Genomic DNA, 19,610 nt, shown 5'->3' with positions numbered 1-19,610 from the left:
CTTCATACATTCTCCTGCAATGCCCTGGTCCTGTAGAATGAGCCCTGGCATTTTTACTGTGATTGCCTGTTTTTCTGTAAAATCACAGAAAAAGAGAGATGCTCGGGTCGAGCAGGCTGCTTCATGCGCGTTCACGCTCAGGCATCGCCCGTAGCATTTGCTATCAGTAGCTTTAGCAGCAGAGAGAGAGGCAGTGCCACTTTGTCGCTGTTGCTAATGCCTAGTGACAAAGCTAGCTACATTTCTGAGGACTCTTAGCTACTTTCTGTAGAACTTTCTTCTAGATATTTCCTGCAAATTAGCAACAAAACAGCCATTTTCACTCCCAACCGTTCTTTGAACGTTGTTTCAGCTGTCATCAAGGATATAAATGTTACAGATACAAAGGATGTCTCTGGCGCATTAGCTCACCTTGTAAGATGTCTGACTCTCATGCAGAACACCTGGGTTCGATTCTGAATGTGAACATAGTTCATTGAGTTTCTTTTTTACATTAATGGTATATTTTTTTACAGTAAGATGCCCAAATTTTTATTTGAGACTCGCCGAACAGCTTTGAATTCACAGATAAAAAAGATGTGGGTTCAACTTTCATTTTGGAACAATTTTTCAAGCAAGGGAAGGGAATGATCTGAGCATGCAGGAGGACTGACCCATCATAAACCTTTGTCGGCTGTGCTGAAGAGAAAGGTACAGAACCACATTATTTAATTAATTAGCTGCGCGTTCTCCTGTCCTCTGTCCTCCGGGCCACACACAGACACACACACACACACACACACACACACACACACACACACACACACACACACACACACACACACACACACACACACACACACACACACACACACACACACACACACACACGGAGCTGACTGTCTCAGCTGTTATTTTCGTTAAGGAGTGTGCACGTAGATCATGTGCGCCTCGTGCACGAGCCTACTATTGAAGCTGCCTTTACACTTTTGACCTGAGGGGGGCAATCGCGAGCATAAAACTTTAAAAGTCCGAAAAGTCCCTTTAACCATCAAAATTAAGTGTCGGGGGCGGGCATTGAACCTATGAGAACCCACCCAATTGGCCAAATGGGTGAAGAGCTCTATTTGATTTGTTAAAAAAAGTCATGCTTCCGTTTCATTGACAAAAACATTTGAGCTGACCGTTCATTGTGATATGCATATTGTGCATGCTGATATCGCGATAACAATACATTTACGATATATTGTGCAGCCCTAGTTGACACCATAGGTGAACATTAAATATGAATATGACGGATCGAAGTACTTCTTGGTAAAAAATAACAGAAATATTTGCAATGAACCCAAACATGTATTCTGGATGTGGCTGAAGAAGAAGAAGCAATATTTTATGTAGCGCCTCCCCAGACAATAATCATGAGGTTTGCTTCTGCAGCAGAGCTACTCAGGGTTGTTTGGATGCTGTTAGTTTGTATTATTGAAGGTTAGACCAAAGTGTTAATATATAAATCCAAAAAGCTCTCTTGCTCTTTATTTTCTTCTTTCTTTTCAATCATCTCACTCCAACACCAGCCAGAGTTATCTACTGGTTGTATTACAATCCAGGAAAGATGCTATTAAAGCTATTTGTAATATAGTTTTATTTATTTTCATTTGGATTTCCAAACATTTCCCACCAAATGGTAAAACAGCAGCATCCCTGATAACAAGAGCATAAGTCTTTGTTACTGCGAAAAGGCTGACAACGTTTGTCTCGTAGCCTCTTTTTTCTGGAAAAGCTCCCCGTATCATCACAAGATAGACCTATCACACATCATCGGTTTGTTAATGAGAACAGCCTAGACAGAGGCACTCACAGATGCCTATCGAGGGCAGAAAACAAAAAGAGAATGTAAGTAAATACGGTTTGTAATTAGTATGACAAGGCTGAAAAAACAGATAACACACCGCGGCAGCCCAAAGGCCTGTGCTTTCACACATACACACGCACGTGTAAGCCTTCACATGCACAGGACACACACACGCGCGCACACACAGATGAAATCAAATGTTTTAATCAGCTTGCTACAGCACATAATGAGGATCCACTAAGCCCCAGCTATCAGCTGCCATCGGCGACTAAGTTGTGCCTTCAAAGAGCTGATTTTTCACTTCTTCTACAACAAGCTTAACACAGTCACTAGAACAAGTGCGCGCAGTCTGAGCATGTGCAAAAGAGAGAGAGAGAAAGAAGTGATGCCTCAGCAAGTGATGTAGGTGCCACTTGTCATCCCTGTGATTTAACACACGGAAACCTCAAAGCGGTGGTCTGGGTTGGAGATCTCAGCATCACAAGCCACGCCACAGCCCATAAATCTGAAATACCTCTCATAACCCAGCTGACTACACCACCGTAGCAGACTGTACCAGATTTACATCTAACCTAGACTTCACACACACCTCGCGAAGCACCTGGGCTGGCCACACCTGCAGCGTAGCAGAAGGCAATCACATCAATCAGTCGAGTCAGGCACAGATAGACCAGTTTCTACAGAACTGCAAGTACATCTGAATTATTACTCAACTCACCAGGTGTGTGTGTGTGTGTGTGTGTGTGTGTGTGTGTGTGTGTGTGTGTGTGTGTGTGTGTGTGTGTGTGTGTGTGTGTGTGTGTGTGTGTGTGTGTGTGTGTGTGTGTGTGTGTGTTGTGAAGAAACGTACGTATTCAAAGTGTGTGCAGGTGCACCTCCTGTTGCAGTTTCTGGCCTCTTGGCCCAGTCCTGACCTTTGTGATGGGGACGTAAAGCTGTGGCCCTCCAGCTGGATAAGTGATACAAACCAAAAGTCCTGTCCTTGCATCCTTGTCTCCTTGTTTGCCTACTAGAGTGTGCTCTAACTTGAGGACATGCAGAGCAGAGTCCTCCTGCCTGAGAACATCAGGCTGTCATCCTAATGACTCCCCATAACTAAATGTCTTTGACAAAAATGTTCCGTACAACTCCTGCGCTTTAACAACACACAGCCTCACATGTTCACAAATATATCAAATATTTGTTACATAAAGATAAAAATATTAAAGGTCTTGCACTTCTTGAGTGACAGAATATTGCATCCACCTTTAAGAATGTCTCACGCTGAGCATATAAGGGCATCCCTGTACTGTTTGAGAATGTCTTGTGGATGACTTTTAGCTACCAGGGTATCTGCAGGTTTAAGGGAGCCAAATTTAAGACTTTTTAAGACCTTTTTAAGGCCACTTTGACCAGATTTAAGCTATTTTTTTAAATTAAACTTAAGCTATAAATTCCAGCTATTGCCTGGAACCAGTGCAAACCACGTCGCGAACTTGGGATTAACCATCCAGTTACCATTAAACTTGCACTTCCCCATGGCGCAAGCTCCCACTAGCTTAACCAGCTAATGTGCTCATCTAAAAATAGCCCCCTTTCACAACCAACTGAATGTGTACGGTTCCACTTACGCCAACATCGTACACAAAAAATGCTGAACACTAACTAGAAATTCACGAAAATTTTATAGAAATACAATAATCTTGTTTATTGGGTCCTTGGTAATTTAAGACCTTTGGAAACTGTATTTAAGGATTATTTGTCATTTTTAAGGATTTTTAAGGCCTTAAATTTGGAAAAGCAAATTTAAGACTTTTTAAGACTTTTTAAGGACCCGCGGATACCCTGGCTACACTCACACAGGATTAGCTCCACGTCTGTAAACCCGACTCAGGCCCGGCCTTCTGTGTTTCCACCCAAAGGTTTAGGACTTTGTTGCTAACAAAGAAGGCAACATCTAAAGATGATCACCGAACTGTGAAATGGACATGATACCAGGGTTGCCACCGTAACCGGTGTAGCGGTAAACCCCGGTAAAAAAGTTGACAATAATAATAACCGTCTTGTTTTAAAAAAAAAACTATATTATCTCGGTGGGTTACCGTGGCTGCGGTGTAGGCGCGGTGACCCTTACCAGCCACCGTATCATCTGCTGAAGTTGCCGGCGGCACATGCGCACTTTGTTGTTTACAACCAAAACTTTCTTGAAGCTAAAGCTGAAATAATGGCCAAAGGAGGAGACGGCAGCGCTCGGGACATTTATTATCCCTCATAGAAGACAAAGTGGGAAGTACGGGCATCTTTTGGATATCTGAAGAATGCCGAGGGTCAGCTGATAGAAGACGGCTATCCTGTTTGCAGCACGTGCAGAAAAAGTGTCTGTGTAAGGCAGCAACGCTTCAAATCTCATGACACATCTGCGTGACCATCACCCACAACTCTACAGTCAACGCAAGGCAAGCTAACGTTAGCGTTTTAGCTAAAATGTGTGATCTGAGGATTTGGGTTGAGGGAGAACGCAACGAGTCGCTATATAAAGCAGCCGCAGCGCCGCTACCTGCATATAAACCGTGTCGCGGACACCGCCATGTTGAAATGACGCTATGCATTACGGGGCTCCCAGGGGCAGATAAGAGTTGGTCTCTCTCCGAGAATAATTATGAATTTAACAACGATTACTGCCTGATGACATTTTCCCACATCTGCAAAGCTCACTGGAAGGACACAAACCGAGGACAATATTTTCCTGATATAGGGTTTATTACTCAAGTAAGGGTAAAAAAGTATCTGATTAGAAGGTTACTTGAGTACTGAGTATCATCTGATCTAATATTTTTAAAATGATGACATCAAACAGACATAAAATAAGAAGTTATGGGCAAATATTGGTATTTTAAAGACTAAAGGGGAAAAATGTAAACAAATAAACAACATAATTACAAAATAACACATTTTAGGCAAAATTTAGACACAAACTGAGGACAATATTTTCCTGATATACAGGGTTTATTTAGTTTCCTGAAAATTTAACATGTTTAAAAAAATACCGCGATAATACCGAAAACCGTGATAATTTTGGTCACGATAACCGTGAGGTTAAATTTTCACACCGTGACAACCCTACATGACACTGAGCCACTACCTCAAAAACTAAAAGAGTTGGAGTGTTTTTGTGTTTGATAAAGTCAGTTAGCCGTGGCAGCCATCTTGATTGGGGTTAGTTTAGAAAAGTATTTGGCTGCAGAAATGCATCCCGTGGCCATGCTTAGAGTTTATTTAAACGTGTCCAGCGGTTATGGAGATCTTCTGCTGACATATAACATAAATGCACATCCACACACAGAAAGGAAGCGGGTAAAGGGTAAGAGACAATATTTGCTTAGGTTTCTGTGTTTGCATGGGCTTAAATAAAAACGTTATGCTAACAAAGGTTTATGCATGTAGTCGCTGTCTTATTACCAGAATTGGAGTGGAGTTTAACTGTGTGATCAACAAAGGTGTTGACCCTCGTGTTCAAGGCAGAAAACAAAAGTAGTCGTGTGTTTTTATTTAGCTACTCAGAGCATTAAACAAACATCCCAAAGCAAAAGATGCTTTGACTAAGTGGAGCTGTGTGTCAAACTTAAGGCAAGCTAACTCAAGCCTTTGTTACAGCGTCCGGTCTAGCCCACTGTAAAGTAAATGATGCTGTTAGCTGAAGTCTCGCAGGTGAAATGTGCTGCTGCTACAATTATTCTAACGCCAGCATGCCAGAATGCTAGTGATACCAAATGCTGCTGTCAGCCCAGGGGTTTAATTAGTTTGGCACGTGTGCCACTTATAATCACCTGCCATTACCGGTTCTGGCTACATCTGCTTATACGTCTGTCAGCAGCGGGCAGGCGGCACGCGTGTGTGCAGGTTACTGGGTTTGTCGGATGGCGGGTCAGGGAGAGGATATTCCGGCAACGAACCAGGAGCCTCGGCCGACAAACACGAAGAGTTCACCGTTACCAGCGCTCTGCGAAGCTAGCTGTTTCCGAGGATGGAGGAAGGAATCAAACACGGCTGTCTTTACCTTCGCATCAATATTAAAAAGCTCTATATGTCAACGGCAGCGAGGACGTTGTTATAAGTGATGCAGGCTTGTCAGCAGCCCATCTGTGCAGGTGCGCGGTGAAAACAGAGGAGAGCAGGTCTTCGTGGTGTCAAACTGCATTGTGAATAGAGCTACACCTCAGGCTGAATACATCTCATTGTGATTTCATGAGACATGGTGGAGGAAGAAGGAGGAAAAACTCAGGGCCGCCAGTGAATTTTCAACCCGAAATAAGAGAAATGGAAGTTAAAAGGGAAACGTTCATTCCCCCCGGCAAAGCAGTGGCTACCTCTAGGGCTGGAGGAGGAGGAGAGGGAGGAAGTGTAGGAGAGGGGCTCGCTGCTCCTAGCTGTCATATGACCAACGAGCACAATGTGTGAAGGATTGACTTCAGGCTGTTTAGAAGTTCATGAATAAGTGCGGGTGTTCACGTGCGTGCGGAGGAGTGCCCATTCCCACTGACTGAAGATTCACCCACGTCTCCGGCAATACAACAACCCTGCCTATCCCTATTATTCCCAGAAAGTTCCCATTTAGCCAAGGCTCAATATTGCACCGGCTCCAAAACATCTAATAGGGACTTGTGTGGCTACACTAATTACAAATATCCGTAGTAATCCGGCGTCGATAACAGAGTCATTACTCCTTCAGACATTTATCACTATGGGATTGATGACCCATTTCAGAGGCAGCCTTTGTTTGAGGAAGTGAAATCACTGATATCCTTTTTATCCCACATCACTGTTGAAGCAGTCCATTCGTCAGGAGGCAAGCTAGTTAGAATTGTAATTAACAAATATGGACTTAGGCCCTAATAGAATTCTAGCAGAAAACCAGGGATTGACACGGGAGGAGATGAGGAAGGCGTTTCACCATGTTTGTCTTTTCTTAGTAATTGCCACTCCGAGAGGCTGTCTGTCGAGAGGAAGTGCTGCACGCTTTGTCAAGAAAACGCTACAGCAGCACCCCGGCTCCTTCCAAATGCAAAAAGTTTGGTCGATGTGCAAATGTGGAAGCACGGGGGATTCAAAAATGTGCATGTACAGGCACATCGCTTCAATGAATCTGTCACAAATACGTGGGTCATGAGTAAAATATGCACCTTTGCGCTTATGTCACGGGCTTCCTCTGAATATTTCTTTTCTCTTTTCAAGAGCCGGAACACCCAACCACCTCTACATGCAAAGAATAAAGCAGCAGATGATCACAGTAGGTAAGGAGTAAAGGTCTGGCCGCCTGCCGGCCACATCCCGTCTTTGTAGCAGTAATGAACAGAGACAGCTTGGGGACGGCCCTTCGAGCTTGTCCCCCCGCATAGTCTCCCTGCTTCGGGGCAGAGCCGAGGCCCCTGGGGTGACAAGGATGCCAAAGATGTTCCGCACACTGACAGGCAGGTCTTTACCTGGCCAACCTGCTGTACACGTTGGCACCGACACACACACACACACACACACACGTACAGGGATGAACAAGAGGATCCACAATGAGCTTCATATATTTGTCCACACTGCAACTGCTCTCATGTGCTTACACACCAACACATATGCAAGAAAAAAAGAGAAACCCTGAGAGCACACCCTTCATACGCGCACGCACGCTGACCCTGGTGTAATTCCTCTAGCGCGCGGCGTGTGACAGGAGCAGCTGCAGCCGCTACGGCAGACAGATGAAATTTTCATAACAATCTCCTCCAACTTCCATCCTCACCTTCAGGATAATTTATGACCTGCCTGCCAGCCTTGAAGAGACAATATGCTTGCAATGAAATGAAGTATTCCTGCAGTGCAGGTTATAATTAACAGAGAAGGGGAGAAAGATGTGTGTATACTGAGTTAGAGGTGGGAGGTGTGTGTGTGTTGTTGTGGGGGGGGGGTACATGTGCTCTTATAAAAGACAGCTGAGTGTATGTAAACATTTATCACTGCACTTAGCTTGATTTTGCAGCAGCAATAATTAACCTCATGAGTCTGTGACAGAGCAAAATAAATAAATATAAATGTTACTAATCTTTTTTTATTTTCCTTATTACAGCGGCTGTTTTTATTCAGCAATGGCACGATGGTACAGATATGTATGACCTCTGACTGTAAGTAAAAATACTATGAATTCACTTTTTTGAGGGATATTTCTCCAGTCTTTAGAAAGACAGGAGGATCCTGTTAGTTTTATTTCTTTTAGCAGAGACGTTCTCTGCTGTTTCCTGGACACGAAACCAACAACAGCCTTCCCCGTCGTGAGTCCAGATGGGTGAGTCCATGAATGTTAACTCATTCACTGCCAATGACGACTAAAGTCGTTCATTTGCGTGTTTTTACTGTGTGGGCGTCGGACGAGCCCCCGCACCGTGAGAACAAACATCTCAGCTCTAAAGCCGATCTTCATCCACGTATGTCACACGTCACGTGATCAGGAAGCAGGACATCCATGTGTTAGGAGATCGTTTTGGGCCGCTGCTGTAAAAAAAGTGAGGCGCGAACCGGAAAAGCTTCTGCCGATCACAATTCAACAACGGATTATGAAAGAACGGATAACGCTCGAAATGCGCGGATTCTTCCTGATGTAAGAGGTGAGTCTCTGCTTTGTTTTGGTTGTTTTGGCGTCGACATCATCCTAGCGTGCAACGTTCTGTCAATCTTATAAAAACAGTAAAAACAGTGAGAATCGCTGGCAGTGAATGGCTTTACCGACCAGGAAACGGCTGGCAACAAATGAGTTAAGTGACAGTGTGACGTAGATCTGTCAGGATTTTCTAATCCTAGAGTTTCACCGTCTGTTTTCTATCAGAAGCTACTGCAGGAGATAGGTGTAGGAGACTATTCTCATGTTCAGCCTGCATGAAACACTCAGAGTGACCCGTTAGAATCAGAAATAATCACTAAAAATGTCTTCAGTGTCTCACACCTTCAAAGACGTCACATATCTACTACTACAACAAGTATCAGACCTCTGCAGGCGAAATGAAAAAAGGCTTTAGTTTCACGCAGAGTTCTGAAGTTATTATCAGTTTTATTATTCTGCCAATCAATCTGAATAGAAATCGCCATTTTAATAAGTGAAACACAACAATTTATGACAATGTTTATGTAAATGTGCCGTGCGATGGACTGGCAACTTGCCGAGGGTGTACTCCGTCTGCATGACCAGAGAATGCTGGAGATAAGCACCAGCCCCCCAAGACCCTGCGCTTATAAGCGCGTGTTGACGGTGGATGGATGGTTGGATTATGTAAATATCGGGCAAACAGAATTTTCCTACAGTTCTCAGTAAAACCTTTATTCTGATTATTACATTTCGTTGTTCTGATTTGAAAACAGGAAACACCCAAAATACAGGAAATAGTTTAGCACACATATGTCAGAGTCAAGGCCCGCGGGCCAGATGCGGCCCGCAGACCATTTTTTTGTGGCCCGCGAGATAAATATCAAAAATATATTAAAACTGGCCCGCTGGCCGATTTTACCGCAAAGACTTCAACTCCCATGATGCTTTGCGGCGTCAGAGCAGAGGCGACGCGCCCCCTCCTTTGTGTTTTTTCAGCGCCGAGGCAGTCGGGGGTAGTTGGGTGTCTGCGGCTCCGCTGTCTCGGACAAACTAAACACTCCTCTCACTCAGCGCCGAGTTCACTCAGCTATTTTCTGACGTTGAAGCCCAGAAACGGAGATTCTAGCCGCTCAGTAATGTGTTCACGACTGAAATAGAAAGTTTTCCAACTAACGTCCAGACAGAGTCGATATAACTCCAGCGAACAGCGACACGCTCAAACCAGCACGACTCTGTGGCTGCTGTAGTTTTTATTTTTCCTCCCCGACACACAACAACGTGGTCAAGCTGCTCAGACATGTTCATCAGCACAAACCTATGTGAGCACCTGTTGTCATCTAATGTTGTCATTATTATGATGAAGATGAACAAAACAACAGGAGTCTCCTCCTCAGCTCAGATCAACCCCATGATGCAGGTATCTGGCTGGAACAGGTGAGCATCACAGTAAACCAGTGGAGCAAACTGAGCTTTAAATATGTTGGTTTTATGCTCTTTTTCTGCTCCAAAACATGAAAGTTAACAGGTGAGATATTACATTTTCATTTAAGATAAAATGATATTTTTATTTTGTTGTTGGCCCGTGAGAAAAGATTTAACCTACAGTAAACCGTCACCTTATCGTGGTGGAGGAGTTTGAGTGCCCTAATGATCCTAGGAGCTATGTTGTCTGGGGCACTTAGTGCCCCTGGTAGGGTCTCCCATGACAAATTGGTCTTAGGTGAAGGGTGAGACAAAGAACGGTTCGAAGGATCTTTCATGGCGGATAAAACGAAGAGTCGGAGTACCCGGCCCGGAGGGTTACCGGGGTCCCACCCTGGAGCCAGGCCTGGGGTTGGGGCCCGTGAACGAGCGCCTGGTGGCCGGGCTTTCGCCCATGGGGCCCGGCCGGGCCCAGCCCGAACCGGATACATGGGCTCGTCCAACTGTGGACCCACCACCCGCAGGAGGAACATGAAGGGTCCGGTGCAATGCGAATCGGGTGACAGACCAAGGCGGGAGCCTTGGCGGTCCAATCCCCGGACAAGAAAACTAGTTTTTGGGAAAGAATGTCACCTCGCTGGCGGGGAAGGAGCCAGCGCTTGTGGCAGAGGTTGAGCGGTACCGGCTAGATATAGTCGGACTCACCTCGACACATTGCATTGGCTCTGGAACCGGAGACCTGGAGAGGGGTTGGACACTCTACTTTGCTGGAGTTGCTCCGGGTGAGAGGCGGAGGGCTGGGGTTGGCTTTTTGTTAGCCCCGAGACTCTCTGCCTGTGTGTTGGGGTTTACCCCGGGGGACAAGAGGGTAGCTTCCTTGTGCCTTCGGGTCGGGGAACGGGTCCTGACTGTTGTTTGTGCTTATGGGCCAAATATCAGTTCAGAGTACCCACCCTTTTTGGAGTCCCTGGGACGAGTGCTAGATAGTGCTCCATCAGGGGACTCCATTGTCCTGCTGGGGGACTTCAATGCTCACGTGGGCAATGACAGCTTGACCTGGAGGGGTGTGATTGGGAGGAACGGCCCACCTAATCTGAACTTGAGCGGTGTTTTGTTATTGGACTTCTGTGCAAGCCGCAGTTTGGCCATAACGAACACCATGTTCGAACATAAGGATGCCCACCGGTACACTTGGTACCAGGGCAGCCTAGGTCACAGGTCGATGATAGATTTTGTAGTCGTATCATCTGACCTGCGGCCATATGTTTTGGACACCCGAGTGAAGAGAGGGGCGGAGCTGTCAACTGATCACCACCTGGTGGTGAGTTGGATCAGATGGCAAGGGAACATGCCGCGTAGACCTGGCAGACCCAAACGCATAGTGAGGGTCTGCTGGGAACGCCTGGCAGAAGAACCTGTCAAGACGGTCTTCAACTCCCACCTCCGGCAGAGCTTTGACCACGTCCCGAGAGCAGTGGGGGACATTGAGTCCGAGTGGGCCTTGTTCCACTCTGCGATTGTCGAGGCGGCTGTTGCTAGCTGTGGTCGTAAGGTGGCCGGTGCCAGTCGTGGTGGCAACCCCCGTACCCGCTGGTGGACACCAGAGGTTCGGGGAGCCGTCAGGCTGAAGAAGGAGGCCTACAGGGCATGGCTGGTCTATGGGTCTCCAGAGGCAGCAGACAGGTACCGGATAGCCAAGCGGGGTGCAGCAGTGGCAGTTGCCGAGGCAAAATCTCAGGCATGGGAGGAGTTTGGTGAGGCCATGGAGAAAGACTATCGATCGGCTCCAAAGAGGTTCTGGCAAACTGTCCGGCGCCTCAGGAGAGGAAGGCAGCAACTCGCTCACACTGTTTACAGTGGGGATGGGGAGCTGCTGACGTCAACTGAGGCTATAGTCGGACGGTGGAAGGAATACTTTGAGGAGCTCCTCAATCCCACCAATGCGCATTCCGAGGAGGAACCAGAGCTGGGATGCCTGGGGATGGACTGTCCGATCTCGGGGGCAGAAGTTGCTGAGGTAGTCAAACAACTACACAGCGGCGGAGCCCCGGGGGCGGATGAGGTTCGTCCTGGTATCTCAAGGCTATGGATGTTGTAGGGCTGTCATGGTTGACACGTCTCTACAACATTGCGTGGTCATCGGGGGCAGTTCCTAGGGAGTGGCAGACCGGGGTGGTGGTCCCCATCTTTAAGAAGGGTGACCTGAGGGTGTGTTCCAACTATAGGGGGATCACACTCCTCAGCCTCCCTGGAAAGGTCTACGCCAAGGTACTGGAGAGGAGGGTCCGATCGATAGTTGAATCTCAGATAGAGGAGGAGCAATGTGGTTTTCGTCCTGGCCGTGGAACTGTGGACCAGCTCTATACCCTTGCAAGGGTGATGGAGGGGGCATGGGAGTTTGCCCAACCAATCCACATGTGCTTTGTGGATTTGGAGAAGGCTTATGACCGTGTCCCCAGGGGCACCCTGTGGGGGACGCTCCAGGAGTATGGGGTGGGTGGCTTTCTGTTAAGGGCCATTCAGTCCCTTTACCAGAGGAGCGTGAGTTTGGTCCGCATAGCCGGTAGTAAGTCGGACCTGTTCCCAGTGAGGGTTGGACTCCGCCAGGGCTGCCCTTTGTCACCGGTTCTGTTCATCACTTTTATGGACAGAATTTCTAGACGCAGCCGTGGTGTGGAGTGTGTCGAGTTTGGTGGCAGGAGAATCTCGTCTCTGCTTTTTGCGGATGATGTGGTCCTCCTAGCTTCATCCAGCTCTGACCTTCAGCTCTTGCTGGGTAGGTTCGCAGCCGAATGTGAAGCGGCTGGGATGAGGATCAGCACCTCCAAATCTGAGACCATGGTTCTCGACCGGAAAAGGGTGGCTTGCCACCTCCGGGCCGGGGGAGAGGTCCTACCTCAAGTGGAGGAGTTTAAGTATCTCGGGGTCTTGTTCACGAGTGAGGGTAGGAGGGATCGGGAGATCGACAGGCGGATTGGTTCGGCGTCTGCAGTGATGCGGACGCTGAGCCGATCTGTCGTGGGGAAGAGGGAGCTGAGCCAGAAAGCCAGGCTCTCGATTTACCGGTCGATCTACGTCCCAATCCTCACCTATGGTCATGAGCTTTGGGTAATGACCGAAAGAACGAGATCGCGGATACAAGCGGCCGAAATGAGTTTCCTCCATAGGGTGGCCGGGCTCAGCCTTAGAGATAGGGTGAGGAGCTCGGACATTCGGGAGGGACTCGGAGTAGAACCGCTGCTCCTCCGGATCGAAAGGAGCCAGTTGAGGTGGTTTGGGCATCTGGTCAGGATGCCTCCTGGACGCCTCCCCGGGGAGGTGTTTCGGGCATGTCCTGCCGGCAGAAGGCCCCCGGGTCGACCCAGGACACGTTGGAGAGGTTACATCTCCAATCTGGTCCGGGAACGCCTTGGGGTCCTGCCGGAGGAGCTGGTGGACAAGGCCGGGGAGAGGACGGCCTGGAGCTCCCTAATTGGGATGCTGCCCCCGCGACCCGGACCCGGATAAGCGGAGGAAGATGAAGACGAAGACGAAGAAGTAAACAGGAAGTGGAAAGGCTGCAGATAGATGAATAGAATAGAAAATCCCTTTATTGTTCCTCAGTGGGGAAAGCTAGACGTCACAGCAGCGATGACACTTATTACAGGAGAAAAAAAGGAGAATAAAAATAAGAAAAATGAATAATCAAGAAAACATAAGTCCTGAATAGATTTTAAAAATGCTGATTATACCACAAGTAATGAATACCACTGATGCCTTTTATTTAAAACTGACTTGCTCGTGTGTAATTTGATTATTCCACATTCAGTGTTAATGCAGAAATATGTTTGTTTCCAAATTTAAAGGTTCAAAATTGCATTTATGTTGATAAAGAAAAAGTGCAAATTTGCCGTCACTTTTTCAAAAATATTAAGTTTGGCCCTCGACTCCGTCCCAGAGTTTAATTTCGGCCCCGTGTGAGTTTGACACCCCTGGTTTAGCGTTACCATGAAGGAGATTAAATTTTACTGAGACAAAATGTAATGTAATAAATGACATCATAATGTTATTGTCCTGGTTGGTGCATTTGAGAAGATAAACACTGATGTCTTTGAAAGAGTAAAATCATTTCTCCAAACCCCACCCTTACAGGTTTGGTATCAAATAAAATCCTAAACATTCTCGTTGTACCACAAAAGCAGCTTACCTAGTTTGCAGAGGGTAGGAGATACTTCTGTTTAGGTCTGCCGACCAAAGGGGTGTTTTAACCCAACAAGGGGGAAAAAACGTTATTTAAATGAGACGAAACGTAAAATGAGGCTCAGTGATGGAGAAAGGCCAGACTGTCACTGTTCACATGCCCGTTGCACGGCATCTCTCATCGTTTCCTACCAGCTCCTCGTGATGTTTGGCCTGACCACAGAGGCCCAGAACACCCCAAAAACCCCTCACCAAACTGTTTTTCCCAAGCACAAAGTTAGGTTTCCATACAAATAAATAAATAAAGCAGCTTTAACGGGCAGCTGTGTCTTAATTGCCTGTGGGACTTTTATTGACACTTTAAAATCTCCCTTTTACCAGTTTGGTGCCACATTCCATGACAAACTCTTAATGTGAAATGCATAATTATGAAACGACTGTTGCAATTAAAATGTGTCAATAATTGTGCACACTTGTGAGTCAGAGCCGGCCAAAGTGTAAAACAAAGAGGGAGTGTCTGCGCCCAGTCTCACACTGAAACCACAAAAGCAGGAAAAGCGTGTAACTCACAGGCCGATTACTGGATCTTCTGAAAGTTTGACAAGGTAGAGGTAAGCACGTATTTATATGAGGCCAACTTGTTTGCACGGTAAGTAGAAGGTAAAGAAATAAAACCATCAGTCATCCCGTTCTAAGCACATTCCAGTAAGAATAAGACATTCTTTGATGCGCTTCCCAGCCTGGGAGCGAACTGGGATGGGAGGACTATCGCTACGGAAAAATGCATCTGGGAGATTCTGCTGAGGTCAGGTCATGTCATGCATAACTGACTGATTGCTTAAAAGGAATGGGTGCATGAGAAAGAGAATCAAATCATAATTTACAATCAAACACACACCTCACAAACACCCTAGCCACGGGCACTCATGCTGCAAGAAAGTACCTGGTCCCAGGGACCACACAGGCATGTTTAAGATGAAGACAGACAAATTAGATGACAGAATCCAAGGCTAACCACTGCGCTTGTGCTAATTACAGGCTGGATGGTGATGAAAGAGGCAGATGACATGTTCTTATTTGTTTTCTCCTTTACTTCCCTGAATCGAGTAAACATGAGCGATGCCGATGACGGTAAAGGGACGTGGCACAATGTAAAAGTGACGCACACAAAAGAGGAGAACACGATTTGTGGGTTGAGAGTTCCAGCCGCCACACACAGGTGTTTGACCGCCACTGCAAAGAACAAACGTTTGAGGTGGACAGAAAACGCGGGTGCAGCCAGCAACAGTTTGGATTGCTAACTTCATGCCAAAGACAACACACCGGCTGTAACTCTTCGTGGGAGTAATGAGGACGAGAATGTGGGGCTACTGTGTGAGAGACCTGATTAACTTGTCACATCACACATGATTTGTTTAAAACATGCCCAGACTGACCTGAACTAAGACAGAATGCAGGATTATGATTCCACAATGAGAACAGCATAATGTCACCTTCTCATCGGTGCACGTCCTCTGTTCCCAAAACTTACACATGTAATAATGCAGAATACCACCTACCCTGTGAACTTAAATCTATTTTTAACTCGTTCACTGCCATTGACGACTAAAGTCGTCATTTGCATGTTTTTACTGTGTGGGCGTCGGACGAGCCCCCGCACCGTGACAACAAACATCTCAGCTCTGAAGCCGATCTTCATCCACATACGTCACACGTCACGTGATCAGGAAGCAGAACATCCATGTGTTAGGAGATCGTTTTGGGCCGCTGCTGTAAAAAAAGTGAGGCGCGAACCAGAAAAGCTTCTGCCGATCACAATTCAACAACGGATTATGAAAGAACGGATAACGCTCGAAACGCGCGGATTCTTCCTTATGTAAGAGGTGAGTCTCCGCTTTGTTTTGGTTTTTTTTGGCATCGACATCATGCTAGCGCGCAACGTTCTGTCACTCTTAAAAAATAGTAAAAACGGTGAGAAAAGCTGGCAGTGAATGAGTTAATGTATTTTTTTAATATCTTAGATTATATCTGACCTTTTTCATTACTTTGACATTTAAAGACTGAAATGAAGACTTTTGGAAATACTTCTAGTTTAAGATCTTACTCTGGATTGACTAATCCGCCTGATTCCAATGACATGTTTACAGTCCTAAACTGACCACTCCACTGTGTTCACTCATATATCATACAATAATTTGGCTTCTTATGCATAAATGTGGCATCTTATTACTATCACCATTATGCAAAGGAAAAAAAAGACCATATCAGTCACACAGAGCAACAAAACCAGCAGTGTGCAAACATTTCACAAAAAGGGCAAAAATTAAAGGGACATTATGGAAGTGTGACAGCCAAAACATGTGTAGAAATAATAAATGTCTTCTTCATACATTCTCCTGCAATGCCCTGGTCCTGTAGAATGAGCCCTGGCATTTTTACTGTGATTGCCTGTTTTTCTGTAAAATCACAGAAAAAGAGAGATGCTCGGGTCGAGCAGGCTGCTTCATGCGCGTTCACGCTCAGGCATCGCCCGTAGCATTTGCTATCCGTAGCTTTAGCAGCAGAGAGAGAGGCAGTGCCACTTTGTCGCTGTTCCTAACGCCTAGTGACAAAGCTAGCTACATTTCTGAGGACCCTTAGCTACTTTCTGTAGAACTTTCTTCTAGATATTTCCTGCAAATTAGCATCAAAATAGCCATTTTCACTCCGAACCGTCCTTTGAACGTTGTTTCAGCTGTCATCAAGAATATAAATGTTACAGATACTAAGGATGTCACTGGCGCATTAGCTCACCTTGTAAGATGTTTGACTCCCATGCATTAGGCCTGAGTTCGATTCTGGATGTGAACATAGTTCATTTAGAGTTTCTTTTTTACATTAATGGTATATTTTTACAGTAAGATGCCCAAATTTTTATTTGAGACTCGCCGAACGGCATTGAATTCACAGATAAAAAAGAACTGGGTTCAACTTTCATTTTGGAACAATTTTTCAAGCAAGGGAAGAAAATGATCTGAGCATGCAGGAGGACTGACCCATCATAAACCTTTGTCGGCTGTGCTGAAGAGAAAGGTACAGAACCACATTATTTAATTAATTAGCTGCGTGTTCTCCTGTCCTCTGTCCTCCGGGCCACACACACACACACACACACACACACACACACACACACACACACACACACACACACACACACACACGGGACTGTCTCAGCTGTTATTTTCGTTAAGGAGTGTGCACGTACAGCATGCGCGCCTCGTGCACGAGCCTACTATTGAAGCTGCCGTTACTCTTTTGGCCTGAGGGGGCAATCACGAGCATAAAAATTCAAAACTCCGTAAAGTCCCTTTAAATGAAAAGTGCTCACATGCCACAAAGATTTACTTTTTTTAAATTCTAAAATTGCTAAAACTATTTAATTTAGTTATTGTATTGCTTAAAAAGTGCATGACATAGACATACAATCAAGCACCTGGCCATAAAATGTTAATCTATGCTTTTTAATATCAATAGACTGCTGGAAACACACAATTCCACTAGCACTGAAATGACAAATGTCCCACACTTGCATAACCCTTTCAGAGTCAGAGGACTCCAAAACACTTTACACTACAGTGTATCATTCATCCATTCACACACTGATGGTGATGAGCTACGACGTAGCCACAGCTGCCCTGGGGCGCACTGACAGAGGCGAGGCAGCTGAACACAGGTGCCTCCGGTCCCTCCGACCACCACCAGCAGGCAGGGCAGGTTAAGTGTCTTGCCCAAGGACACAACAGCAGAATTCTCTGCCCAGAGCTGGAATTGAACCTGCAACCTTCTGGAATACCTGCTCAACCCCTTGAGCTACTGCTGTCCCAATGCTGTTGAGGGCCACACAAAATCCCAAGTGGCCCGCAGGCTGCACTTCCTAGTCTAGAGCAGCGATTCTCAAATGCTAAAAATGCTGTGGTACGTTTTACTTGACTTCATTCAGAAGCTATTCCTGTTGGTCAACGGTTTATGTAGCATCAGTTTTTCATGTGACCCTGGTTTAACATGAAAATGTAACCATAGCAACGTTGACAGTCAGCCCATGTATGACATCGAGTTCATTTATTTGGTTTTAAGTTAGCATCAGGAAGCAGGGGTGGCATCTCCATGCTGTGCTTCAGTTCTACTCAGTAACTGAACCAGGTTCGTTAACCGTGCTCGTTGAAATTGACTAGTTTAATTACTGAGCTGAAGAAAAACATGGCATGGAGATGACTTGTTGATGTCACGACTCCCCATCTCTGTCAGGAAGTCAGATACAAGTTCACGTGAGCCTGAGAGTGAGACGTGTCCTGCAGGAAGAGCTGCATGTCACCAGTGAATTCTTGTGATGAGACCTGAGAAGGGTGGACTTGGGTGGACAGAGTCGGCATAAAAGCTGCGTCACAGCTTTCCAGGAACAGGTGGAGACAAAATGGCCTGTAATTGTGAACAGCAACATCTCGTTTACTCGTCCAATGACCGCATATTTGCTGCCAAAGTTTGCGGCTCAAACTAGGATCTCCTTGTTTACACAAAGGAACTTTTTGGGGTGAAAAGACGTGGAAAGTCAATATGTTAGCCAAGTTAAGTTAAAAGGAAGCACATTCAGCTTTGCTGTCAGCACCTGAAGGAAAACTGCCAACTCCATTAGCACATTTACCAACAACACAGTTCCTTATCAGTGTTTGTTTCTGGACCTTTGGCCTTATCTAGAACGCACATTGGTCCCTTATTATCAAGTCTGAAAGTGTGTTGTTGTATTTTTAGTGGACAAGGCCTTTTATGTTCTGTTGCAATGATAGGTGATGTTAGTGTAATGGGAACTTGTAAAAAATAACTCTGTTGGTTTTTTTCTGACATGACACCAATCCCATCACCTCTCTCACACGAACCCAGTTCTACGGCTACAGGGAGGTCATCGGGTACATTAGGTGATGCTGTGATCTGTCTGTCTTTATTGTGGGCAGGACACCGACAGTCTTTCCCATCTGGAACGGAAGGGCCTCCATTGTCTACCAACTCTCTCTCCTACCCCCGTGCAGGAACCAGGGTGGGGTCTGTCAGGGACAGCACAAAAGAAATGTCACCGTTCCAGGAAAGGAGCGTCGGCCGAAGGAGGTTTCTCTCCTCTTTTTCACTCTGTCGCTATGCATCTCCGCGGGGGTGCAACTGGTAGCTGACAACACTGCTGGGGTCATCCCTGGCAGGGCAACGCTTTAACCTCTCAGGCCCCTTTTGGCCCTTGGTGACCTTAGGTTTTCTGTTGACAGACTGAACTTTTTTTGAGAGGCAGCAGCCTGACCAGGTGAGGACACGGAAGGACGACAAAAGAAGGAAACCTAAAGCTGGTGGAGGTTGGGAGACGGCCCAGTGGGTCACGGGTCGAGCTGGACGGTTGAGTGATGAGTGCAGCTGTGGACACGTGGACTGCCTCGTCTGTCCTTTGGCCTTGTTTGCCATGTCAGCTGATGTTTCTTTTGTCTTAAAATAAAGACCTCACTAACTCTCCACAACCTGGCAAAAATAAATAAATACAAGGAGCAGATGTAGGACGTCAAAGAC

The 19,610-nt window shown here is 46.2% G+C and overlaps 1 protein-coding gene across 1 annotated transcript in view; it reads right to left on the bottom strand.

Annotated features, from left to right (window-relative positions):
* fto (FTO alpha-ketoglutarate dependent dioxygenase) overlaps positions 1-19,610 on the bottom strand; it is a 175,838-nt gene that overhangs the window by 71,880 nt on the left and 84,348 nt on the right. The window lies entirely within an intron of this gene.

The sequence above is a fragment of the Nothobranchius furzeri genome, chromosome 9, assembly GCF_043380555.1.
Source record: "Nothobranchius furzeri strain GRZ-AD chromosome 9, NfurGRZ-RIMD1, whole genome shotgun sequence".
NCBI lineage: Eukaryota > Metazoa > Chordata > Actinopteri > Cyprinodontiformes > Nothobranchiidae > Nothobranchius > Nothobranchius furzeri.
The sequence above is the reverse complement of the archived record's forward strand: the minus strand, read 5'-3'. Positions and strand labels throughout refer to the sequence as shown.